The sequence below is a fragment of the Suncus etruscus genome, chromosome Y (assembly GCF_024139225.1).
Source record: "Suncus etruscus isolate mSunEtr1 chromosome Y, mSunEtr1.pri.cur, whole genome shotgun sequence".
Taxonomy (NCBI): Eukaryota; Metazoa; Chordata; class Mammalia; order Eulipotyphla; family Soricidae; genus Suncus; species Suncus etruscus.
In genome coordinates, this window is record NC_064869.1 from 742,810 (window position 1) to 755,034 (window position 12,225).

The 12,225-nt window shown below is 37.2% G+C and overlaps 1 non-coding gene across 1 annotated transcript; it reads left to right on the forward strand.

The window, feature by feature from the left end:
* The first annotated feature begins 1,115 nt into the window (after nucleotides 1-1,115).
* On the forward strand, nucleotides 1,116-1,247 carry LOC126000428 (small nucleolar RNA SNORA51). Its single transcript, XR_007492741.1, has one exon. It is a non-coding gene; the product is annotated as a small nucleolar RNA SNORA51 (small nucleolar RNA).
* The last annotated feature ends 10,978 nt before the right edge of the window (nucleotides 1,248-12,225 follow it).

Sequence of the window (12,225 nt, forward strand, 5' to 3'; positions counted from 1 at the left end):
ACTCCATGACATTGAGACTAAAAGTATCTTTAAAGAGGAAATAGTAAGTGAAAGCAGAAATAGACTATGTTAAGCTGAGAAGCTTTAGCACCTCAAAGGAAATAGCGCCCAGAATACAAGAGCCACCCATTGAGTGGGAGAAACTATTCACCCAATACCCATCAGATAAGGGGTTAATATCCAAAATATACAAGGCACTGACAAAAATATCATCTGATCCCATCAATAAATGGGGAGAAGAAATTAACAGACACTTTGACAAAAAAAGAAATACAAATGGCTAAAAGGTACATGAAAAAATGCTTGACATCACTAATCATCAGGGAGATGCAAAACAAAACAACTATGAGGTACTATCTCACACCACAGAGATTGGCACACATCATAAAGAATAAGAACAAGAAGTGCTGGTAGGGATGTGGAGAGGAAAGAACTCTTATTAACTGCTGGTGGGAATGCCATCTAGTCCAACCTTTGTGGAAAGTGATATAGAGATTTCTCCAAAAGCTGGCAGTTGAGCTCCCATATGATCCAAATATACCACCACAAATGATATATCTTAGGAACACAAAAATACAATACAAAAATTCCTTTCTCACATTTACATTTATTGCAGCATTGTTTATTGCAGCCAGACTCTGGAAACAGCCTCGATGCCTCTCTATAAATGAATGGCTAAAGAAACTATGGTACATATATACAATGAAATATTATACAGCCATCAGGAAAGATGAAGTCATGAAATTTTCCTATACATGGATGTATATGGAATCTATTACACTGAGTGAAATAAGTCAGAGGGAGAGAAGTAAACACTAAATGGTTTCACTCATCTATTGGGTTTCGAGAAAAAAGAAAAATATTTGTGTAAAGATTCTCAAAGACAAAGTAGAGGAGGACTAGAGGGTCCAGCTCCCGACATGAAGCTCACCACAGGGATTGTTTAGTGCAGGCACAGAAATAATTACACTGTGAACTATCATAACAAAATGTGACTGAATGAGAAAATTAGAAAGCCTGTCTATATTACAGGCTGGTGTGTGGTGGGGAGAAAGGACACTTGGGATATTGGTGATGGGAATGTTATATATAATCAAAAAAGAAAAGAAAAGTAAGGCCTCCCAGTGCTTACCAAAGACTCTGTTCTTTACACTGACTGTATAGAAAGAGGATGTAAAGTAAATGCACCCATCTACATCTCAATCCAGGTCCCTTGCCTGGTCTGTATTGTGAATGGTGAAACAAAAAAAATCTTGAAAACAAAAGAAAATCGGACACAAAATATCAGAATTTGTGGGAAACAGAAAATTAGTATTGAGATGAAAATCTATTGTTGGTTTGGACAAAAAATTAGTAACATGAATTATATAGATATTGTATTTGTTTAATGGGCATTTTTTTTTTTTTTGGTTTTTGGGTCACACCCGGCAGTGCTCAGGGGTTATTCCTGGCTCCAGGCTCAGAAATTGCCCCTGGCAGGCACAGGGGACCATATGGGATGCCGGGATTCGAACCGATGACCTCCTGCATGAAAGGCAAACGCCTTACCTCCATGCTATCTCTCCGGCCCCTTAATGGGCATTTTTATATATTTTTTTGTTGTTAGGAGATAAAATATGTGGGCAGAAAACTAATTTTATCACAAAAAAATGTCTGATGTACTTTTGAAATACTCTGATATATCCCAGATTGTATCTGAGATTATTTCTATTTTTTTCTGAAAATCAGAAAAACTTTACTTGATTTACAGACTTCTTTTCCATCGTGATATATAGTCAAACTGGTCCTACACCGCCACCTATTGGCAATTGCGAAGAAGACACCTTTATTACAGCAGTCAGCTTGGGTCAGACACAGGATCTATGGAAAACAGAAAATATTTGTCCAAAAATGTTGGTCTTATACAAGATATTAACGTGTCCTAATGAGAAAGATCAAAAAGAAATTACATTCAAAGGAGCATACATAAGATTTACAGCAGACATGTCACAAGTAATTCTCAAGGCCAGAAGACAATGGTGGGGTAATGTGACAAGACTGAAGGAAATGAGTGCTTTACCTAGAATACTGCACCAGCCCTACTCACATTCAGGTTTGAAGGAAGGATACATAGATTTATGGATAAGCAACAGCTCAGAAAATTTACAGATGCAAACCAGCCTTAAAAGAAAATGTGAAAGGTCGGTCTGAAAAAAAAAATGGTCTACTTTAAGACAAGACAGAACAGACGCACCAAACTTATACACAAAGGTGACATTAAATTCCATGATAATCATCTCCCTTAACGTCAATGGACTAAATGCACCTGTTAAGAAACACAGATGATTAAATGTATCAAAAATATAAACCATACCTTCTGCTACGAAAAAAAAAAAACACCTGACTAGTCAGAACAAACATTGACTCAAAATCAAAGGCTGGAGGAAAATTATCCAAGCAAACAATACCCTTAAAAATGCTGAGGAGGCCATATTAATATAAGTGACACAAACTTTATACTCAGAAAGTTGTTAGGGCCAAAATGGATATTTTATACTAATCAAGAGATATGTGCAACAGAAAGAAATCGCACTACTAAACATGTACACACACAATGAGAGACAAAGAAAATGTATTATACAGTTATTGACAAATTTGAAAGAGGATGTCAATAAGACTTTAACACAGTCCTATTAACACTTGATAGGTCAACAAAAGTAAAAATCCAACAAAAATGTACTAGTACTAGCCCTGAAAAAGTGAAATGAAAAAAAGAGTACTAACAAAAATAAAGATGACACTCCATCAACACAAACCTGGATATACATTATTCCCAATTGTACATGTGTCATTTTCCAGGATATGTCTATGCTGGCACATAAAACATACCTCCATAAATTCAAGGGAACAGAAATTCTGCAGGCTACCTTGCCTGAATACAAGTCTTTGAAATTAGATATGAACTACAAAGGGACACAGAAGAAAAACTTCAACACTGGAATTTAAACAGCCTTCAACTGAACAACTAGTGGGTTCAAGATGAAATCATAGAGGAAGTCAAAACTTTCCTGGAAACAAATGACAATGTAGACACAAACTATCAGAATCTCTGACACACAGCAAAAGAGGTACTAAAAGAAAAATTTATAGCTTAGCATGCACACATCAGGAAGAAAGAGGGCCATACCTGAATAGATTAATGAGGTGACTTATAAAATAAGAACATGATCAACAAAAGAAACCTACAATAAATAGACAGAAGGAAATAAATAAAGCTTAGAGGAAAAAAATCAATGAAGCGAATTCCAAAAAACAATTCAAAATATCAACAAAAAGAGGAATTGATTCTTTGAAAAAAATAATCAAATTTATAGACCACTCATCTGTTGAAAGGCATCTTCGTCGTTTCCAGAGTCTGGCTATTGTGAATAGTGCTGCAATAAATATAGGTGTGAGGAAGGAATTTTTGTATTGTATTTTTGTGTTCCTAGGGTATATCCCTAGGAGTTGTATAGCTGGATCATATAGGTGCTCCATTTTCAGTTTTTAGAGGAATCTCCATATCGCTTTTCATAAAGGTTGGAATAGACGGCATTCCCACCAGCAGTGGGAGTTCCTTTCTCTCCACATCACCGCCAACACGGATTGTTTTCATTCTTTCTGATGTGTGCCAATCTCTGTGATGTGAGATGGTATTTCATCGTTTTTTGATTTGCATCTGCCTGATGATTAGTGATGAGGAGCATTTTTTCATGTGCCTTTTGCCAGTTGTATTTCTTTTTTTATCGAAGTGTCTGTCCATTTCTTCTCCCAATTTTGATGTGATTGGAAGGTTTTTTCTGGTAAAGTAATGTCAGTGACCTGAATATTTTGGAGATTAGCCCCTAATTTAATGGTTATTGAGTGAATAATTTCTCCCACACGGTGGTGACGCTAGTACCCTGGGCAATATTTCTTTTGAGGTGCAGAAGCTTCTCAGCTTAATGCATTCCTATCTGTTTGTCTCTGCTTCCTCTTGTTTGGAAAGTGCATTTTCCTCCTTGAAGATGCCTTTACTCTCAATGTCATGGAATATTTTATCTACATGTTCTTCTATATACCTTATGGTATCAGGTCTGATATCAAGGTCTTTAATCCATTTTGATTTTACCTTCAAACATGATGTTAACTGGGGGGTCTATGTTCACTTTTTTGCAAATGGCTAAACAGTTATGCCAACACCAGTTGTTTAAGTGGCTTTCCCTGCACCACTTAGAATTTCTTGCTCTTTTGTCATAAATTAGGTAATTTTATGTCTGCGGACATTCTCTAAGTACTCAAGCCTATTCCACTAATCTGAGGGTCCATCTTTATTCCAATACCATGCTGTTTTGATAACTATTGCTTTGTAAAACAGTTTAAAATTGGGAAAAATAGTGCCTCCCTTTTCCTAGAAGTGCTTTAGCTATTCGTGGGTGTTTACTATTTCAAATGAATTTCAAAAGGATTTGATCCATTTATTTGAAGAATGCCATGGGTATTTTAGAGGGATTGCATTAAATCTGTATAATGCATTGGGGAGTATAACCATTTTTAATTTTTTTAAATATAATTTTTATTTTAATCATAGTGGCTTACATATCATTGACAATAATATTTTAGGTACATATTAATATAATATCAAGGGAATTCCCATCACTGAATTGTCCTTTCTCCACCTCTGTTCCCATCCTTCTTCCCATATCCTCTTCCCTTACCCCTGGGGCTGCTAGAATAAGTGGTTCCCATTTGTGCCTAGCTTACTACTTAGTGCTCTTACACCTATTTAGTCTTGGTACCTCCTTTATTCCCCCACATTTGGAGGCGGGACTGGATAGTTCAAGTTATGTGGTTTTGTTTGAAGAAGAGAAAAGTAATAACCAGAGGAAAAATACTCCGGAAATGGGCGGAGTCCTTCTAGAGGCTTTAATCCTTGGTTTGAGAGATGAAGGGGAAAAAGAAGGTGAAACACCACAACAGTAGATTAAGAACTGTCAAATAAACTATTCCGTGAGCATTACAAAAAAAAAACAAACAAAAGAAAACAAAGCAAAAGGGTCAGCACCATATAAAAGCCATGGTATTGAGATAAAAAATGTGGCAGAGCACATAAGAAAAGAAAAGAAGAAAATAAATATAAATGGAGACATCCACTTCAATAGCCAAACATTAGAATGAAATCAACAAAAATAGATAAGTAAATAATAATAAAAATAATTTTGTGCTTTTTTTTTTCCTCCTGCAGATACACAGTAAATATTGGGGTCATTCGAAAAGGAATTTTCTTTGCCTAAGAGATACAGGGTTTCTCCACCCTTGAAGTATATTGTCATGGGATTAACTATAGACTTCTTTCAGGTTCATTTACTTTCCCGTTGGTGCTTTTGTGGTGTATGGAAGACTTCTGCCCTGTCCTGGGTGATAACATCTGACCTCTGTATCTAGAAGTCTCGGTATCTGCGCGAGTCAAGGAGTTGAACTTATGATTATGTCTTTCTTTGTGGATCTAAAAATTCTGTTCCTTCAGTGTCATTTTAATCCATCTTCTGTGGTTGGCAGTCCTGGTCTTTGCGCTGATCCTAGGAAGGGGCCTAGGATAGCGTCTTCTGTTGTGTTTCCAGAGGTCCCCTACCATTGCAATAGTCTCAGACAGACCTCTGGAACTAGGGATCATAGTTGTTATGCAGGTCGTAGCTCACATCCTAGACTAGGGTTGTTTTATTTGTCCCAGGTTACATTCAGTCTAGCCATGGTTCTGTCAGCCAGTCATCTGTAAATCGCGATCTTGGCATTTGGACAGACCAAAGGGTGACAAGTCTTCTGATTTTGTCCTATCGTTACCTGGTGAGGTAGGATAACTTGCTCTTAGGTCAAGTTGTTCCCATTTTCCTCATTGTCAGGGTATCATATTAGGGCTGGCACTTGTTAGTGTCCAAGTACTATTAAGGATGTCCCGGTTGGGATTTGTTTCCTGTGGCTGTTGTGAAGAAGTGTGTCGTTTCTATGTCTGTGGTCCAGGGTTCAAGGCTGGACGATTGGTGTCTAATCACCTGGGGTCTAAGTTGGGTCCATGTGACATATTTTCAAGGTGGGAGATACCCCAGTATTGTAAACAAGTATGAGTTCTTATCCCTAATAAATAAGAGCTCGTTTTTATATGTAAGATTTCCCATTTTTTAGTGTAGCTTTGCAGGGAGAAATGGTGCTACATTATATTGCCAGTGCATATGAGGGTGGAGAGTGAAGAAACAAAACATGTCACACACCCAAAAAAGATAAAAACCAAAATAAAAAATATGTGCTCACATGTATATATAACAAGAAAAGAGATTTTTAAGAAGTAAAGTAAAAAATTAATTAAAGGAACAAGGTGATGCAAGAAAGTATCTTGCATTTGGGGAAAAGCAGGTAAAGAGGTAGTGTAATACAGGTCTTATACTTATGATGGTAGTATAGATTTCCTCATTGTCTTTTGAGATTTTCTTGTGGTGTGTGGATTTCCAGGCACCTTTTCATCTCCCAACCTGACATTCTTGAGATTGGCGAAAGATTTGCGGCAGGGAGGACTTGGGAAGAGTTCATAAATTGGGGGATATTTGTAGAGCTAAATCCAGTTTCAAGTAATAGTCCACGTTAGGAAGGGTTGGTAAGGAGGACCACGCAGCATGAGTCAGCAGGGGAGTTGGTTGCCTTTTCTTGTAGGGAGTGAGATATTGGTTTGACTGGTTGTCCCTTTGCTTGGGTGCTGGGTACTGGTTCGCTGGGGTAGGAGATCATTCTTGATGCCTAATGGAATAGGAACTGAGGGTGAAGAGTTTTAATGTGGGGAATCTGGATAGAATTGTGGGGTGAACGGATAGTCGAATTTTTATAGGGGTGAAAGGGGAAAGTATATGGAAGGGGCAGAAAAGAAAAGAGAAAATAAATTAAAAAGAAAAGGAGAGAAAAAGAAAAAAAGAAGAAAAACAGTAGTGAGAAAAGAGCGAGGGTATGCTATTTTGTTTGAGTGTTCAATGAGTAGGGCCTGTAGTATAAGTCTATAGGTCACAGTTGCTGCTTCGGTGGTTTGGGTGGTCACGTGCTTCAAGTCCTAAATGAAGGTATTACCTAGGGATAAAGGGAATGTTAAAGAGTTTTATCGGGACATTCTCGTAGTGCAAGCTGGGTATGGTATCTCGTGTGATTGAGCCCCTAGACGCAATCTTGGTTTGTCCACCCTTTGTATCCAAGAACGCCTGTAGACAGAAAAGCTGAGAGGTTATTTTAAGTATAGAAAGATTAAGGCATTAAAACATATTTTTATGGCATGCTTATATTGGAGTCAATGGTTTCCCATGGTATCCTTTACTTGTAATTCTGTATAAGATCTCTAAAGGCTTACTATGGGCCTTTGTAGTAGATGGCTGATTACTTACCTGGTCTTTCTATGCTGCTGTTTCTGCTGTTGCTGTTTTTTTTTTTTTTTTTTTTTTTTTGTGGTATAGTGCATAGTCAAGAGTTTGTGTTGTTCCTCTTTTATGTGTTTTGGGCACTGCTTTCTGGTATATGTTGACTGTTTCAGTGTTTGAGGTTTCTGCCCTGTGAAACCCTGTTATTTGATTGTTGAGTATTAGTTGTATATAAGGTGTCTGTCTGTTCTAGGTGCTTCAGAATAGTGCTATCATTCTGTGTTTATCTTTCATCTTCTGGCTTACTTTATTTAACATAATATGTTCTAGGTCCATCCACATTGCTGCAAAGTCTGTGATTGTATCATTTATGACTGCCATGTGTATAGATACCACATCTTAATGATCCATTCATCTGTTGTTGGACATCGAGGTTGGTTCCAAGACTTGGCTATTATACTGAGAGCTGAGATAAATAGTGTGGTGTACACATACTTTGGAATGAATGTCCTTCCAACATGGGCGGGTAGATACCTAAAAGAGCAATTGCTGGGTCAAATGGGAGCTCAATTCTGAGATATTTGAGCACTCTCCAGACTGTTCTCCATAGGTGTTGGACTAGGGGTCATTCCCAACAGCAGTGGTTGAAAGTGCCTTTCATGCCGCATCCCCACCAATATAGATTTTTCCTATTATTTTTTATGTGAGCCATCCTCACTGGTGTAAGGTGGTCCCTCATGCCGCATCCCCACCAATATAGATTTTTCCTATTATTTTTTATGTGAGCCATCCTCACTGGTGTAAGGTGGTCCCTCATTGTTGTCTTTATTTAGATTTTTCTAATGATGAGTGAAGGTGAGCATGTTTTAATGTGTTTGTTGGCCATCTTTCGTCTTCCTCAAAAAAGTGTCTATTCATTTCATCTTCCCATTTTTTATTGCTTTATTTGGTTTTAGTGGTTCAGCTTTCTGAGTGTTTTTTTATATCCTGGATATCACCCTTTATCTGATATGATGGGTGAAATTTTTTTCCCATTTTGTTAACTGTCTTCTTGTGTTAAGTAGGATTTCTTTTGCCATGCAGAAGCTTTTAGTTTGATGTAGTCCCATTTGTTTATGTTTGACGCTAACGTTCTTGCCATTGTTGCTCCATCCTCAAAGACCTTTTTGATATATAGGTCTTCGAGTGTTCTACCTATTTTCTTCTCTATAAACTTTATAAATTTGGGTCTAATTTCGAGGACTTTGATCCATTATGAGTTGATTTTTGTATAAGGAGTGAGGTATGGGTCAATTTTGAATTTCTTGCAAGTGGTTTTCCAGTTGTACCAACACCATTTGTTGAAAAGATTTTCTTTGTCCCATTTCAAGTTCTTGGCTCTTTTGTCAAATATCAGTTGACTGTATGTCTGGGGGCTTATGTCTGAAATTCTGTTCTAACCCACTGGTCTAAGGCTCTGTCTTTGTATCATTACCATGTTGTTTTGATCACTATGGCTTTATAGTATAGCTTCAGGTTAGGTAAGGAGATGCCACCCAGCTTCCTGTTTTTAGTATGTGTTTGGCTATCCTGGGTCCTTTGTGGTTCCAAATAAATTTTATGATTGATTGTTCTAAGTCTTTAAAGAATTATGTCTGAATTTGGATGGGGATTGCGTTAAATCTATATAGGAGTTTGGGTAGGATGGTCATTTTGACTATGTTGATTCTACCTACCCATGAGCATGGGATATTCTTCCATTTCCCAAGATCCCCTTCAATTTCTTTCTGAACTGTTTTGAGGTTTGCCAGGTATAAGTCCTTCACTTCCCTTGTAAGGTTGATTCCTAGGTACTGTATTTTTTTATACTATTTTAAAAGTAGTTATATTCTTAATCTCTCTCTTCTTCTTCCTTGTTTGTATATAGAAATGCTACTGTCTTTTGTGTATTGACTTGGCATCCAGCCACTTTGCTATATTGGTTTATTGTTTCTAGGAGTTTTACTGTGGACTCTTTAAGGTTTTCCATGTATATCATCATGTCATCTGCAAAAAATGATAGTTTTAATTCCTCTTTCCCTATTTGATTTCCTTTGATTCCCTTCTCTTGTCTGATTGCTATTGCTAGGACTTCTAAGACTATGTTGAATAAGTGTGGAGAGAGTGGATATCCTTGCCTAGTTCCTGACCTTAGTGGGAATGCTTTCAGTTTTTCACCATTAAGGATAATGTTGGTTGTGGGCTTTTCATAGATAGCTGTAACTACCTTGAGAAAGGTTCCTTCCAAACATATTTTGCTTAGTGTTTTCAACATGAATGGGTGTTGAATTTTATCAAATGTCTTCTCTGCATCGATTGATATGATCATGTGGTTTTTGTCTTTTTATTATTGATGTGGTGTATGATATTGATTGATTTGCATATGTTGAACTAGCCTTGCATCCCTGGGATAAAACCCACTTGGCCATGTGCATAATCTTTTGATGTAGTGCTGGATTTGGTTCACTAAGATTTTGTTGAGTATTTTTGCGTCTATGTTCATTAGAGAGATTGGTCTGTAGTTTTCTTTCTTGGTAGTATCTTTGCCCTCTTTGGGAATCAGAGTGATATTGGCCTCATAAAAGGAATTGGGGAGGATTTCTGTCTTTTTAATGGTTTGGAAGAGCCTGTGGATCAGTGGAAGTAATTCTTCTTGGAATGTTTGATAGAATTTACCTGTAATACTGTCTGGGCCTGGACTTTTGTTCTTGGGGAGTTTCTTAATTACTGTTTCAATTTCCTCTGACATGCTTGGCCTGTTTAGGCTTTCTAACTCCTCCTTTTCTAGTCTTGGAATCTGGTATTTTTCCAAGAATCTATCACTTTCTTCTGGGTTCTCTAGCCTGAGTAGAGTTGTTCATAATATGTTCTCATGATGTGTTGGATTTCTTGAGGTTCTGTAGTAAGATCGCCCCTTTCATTTTTGATCCTGCTTATTTGGGTGTTTTCCCTCTTTTTGGTGAGTTTTGCCAGTGGTTTGTCTATCTTCTTTATTTTTTCAAAAACCAACTCCTGGTCTCGTTGAATTTCTGTATTGTTTTCTTAGTTTCTATGTTGTTTATTTCTACTCTGGTTTTTATTATTTTGTGTCTTCCATTTATGTGTAGGTTTCTTTATTGCTGTTGTTCCAGCGCCTTAAGATGGTCCTTTAAGCTGCTAATTTTGTCGTTTTCCTCTTTCCTGACATAGGATTATATTGCTATGAGTTTCTCCCGATTACTGCTTTTGCTGTGTCCCACAAGTTTTGACAAGTTGTTTCTTCATTGTCCTTTGTCTCAAGGAATATTTTTATTTCTTTCTTGAGTATTTCTTTGATCCAGCTGTTTTTGAGCAGCATGCTGTTTAATCTCCAGGTGTTGGATTTTCTCCATTGTTTCTTTTTACAGTCAATTTTGACTTCTGTTGCATAGTGATCTGACAGGGTGTTTCTAATGTTCCTTATCTTTGTGATTTTATGCAGGTTAGATTTGTATCCTAAGGCATGGTTTATTCTGGAGAAGGTTCCATGTGGACTTGAGAAGAATGTGTATTCTGCTTTCTGGGGGTGAAGGGCCCTATATAAGTCTATGAGCCCTAGTTCTTCTAATTTTTTATTTAGGGCTCTTATTTCTCTATTAGTTTTCTGTCTGGTGGATCTGTCCAGTGGTGATAGTGGAATATTAAGGTCTCCCACTACTATCACATTTCCCTTTATGTGTTTCTTCAGTTTTGTAAGCAGTTGCCGTACATATTTTGCTGGCTCTGCATTAGGTGCATAGATGTTAACCAGCATTAGCACTTCTTGGTCTAGTGTTGTCCTGATCAGTAAGTAGTGACCCTCTTTGTCTCTGATCACATTTTTTAGGTTGAATGCAATTTGGTCTGATATAAGAATGGCCGTCCCTACCTTTTTTATTTTCATTGGCCTGGATAATTGATTTCCATTCTTTTATTCTAAGCCTGTGCCTATCTTGTACTTGTAGGCAGCAAAAGCCTGGTTTATGTTTTTTAATCCAGTTCTCTATTATGTGTCTTTTAATGGGATAGTTAAATCCATTAACATTTAAGGAGATTATTGACAGAGAGGGCTATTGTGCAGTTGTGTTTTTTAGGGTGGTTGTTAAAATCGGGGCTTTGGATTGTATAATTTGTCTCTGAGTAGGTCATTTAGGGTCGATTTTTTTGCACAAATAGTGCAAGTTCATTTTTGTTTGAAAATGATTTTAGTCTTCCCTCCCATATGAATGAGAAATTTTCTGGATAGTGGACTCTAGGTTGAAAATTTTATTCAGTTGTTTAAATATGTTATTCCATTGTCTTCTTGATTGAAGTATTTCATATGGTAGATCTGGTTTGATTCTAATGTTCCTTCCTTTGTATGTGAGGGGTTTTCTCCCTTATTGCTTTATGTAGGTAGCCTTTCTCTTTGTTTCTTACCAATTGAATTACTATGTGTCTTGGAATTGATTTGTTAGGGTCTATTTTGTTGGGGACTCTTTTAACCTCCTAGATTTGCTCAGATGTATCTTTCCAGAGGGTGGGAAAATTTTCCGCTATTATTGCCCTGACTAATTGTTCTTTCCCATTTCCTGTTTCCTCCCCTTCTGGAATACCTACAATTCTTAGATTGTTTCTTTTGTCTTGTTCATTAAATACTGGACTTTTACTTCCAGTGCTTTTCCTTCTATTTCTTTGTTGTCCTTTGATTGCATTTTATTGTTGGTTACTGTGACTTGGCAGTGGCCATTTTGCTATACTCTCTCTGCCATTTTCCAGCTATAAGCTGTCTACGTGCTGTTTTGCTACAAGCCCTTATGCTAACAGGAAAGAATGTGGAGCTACA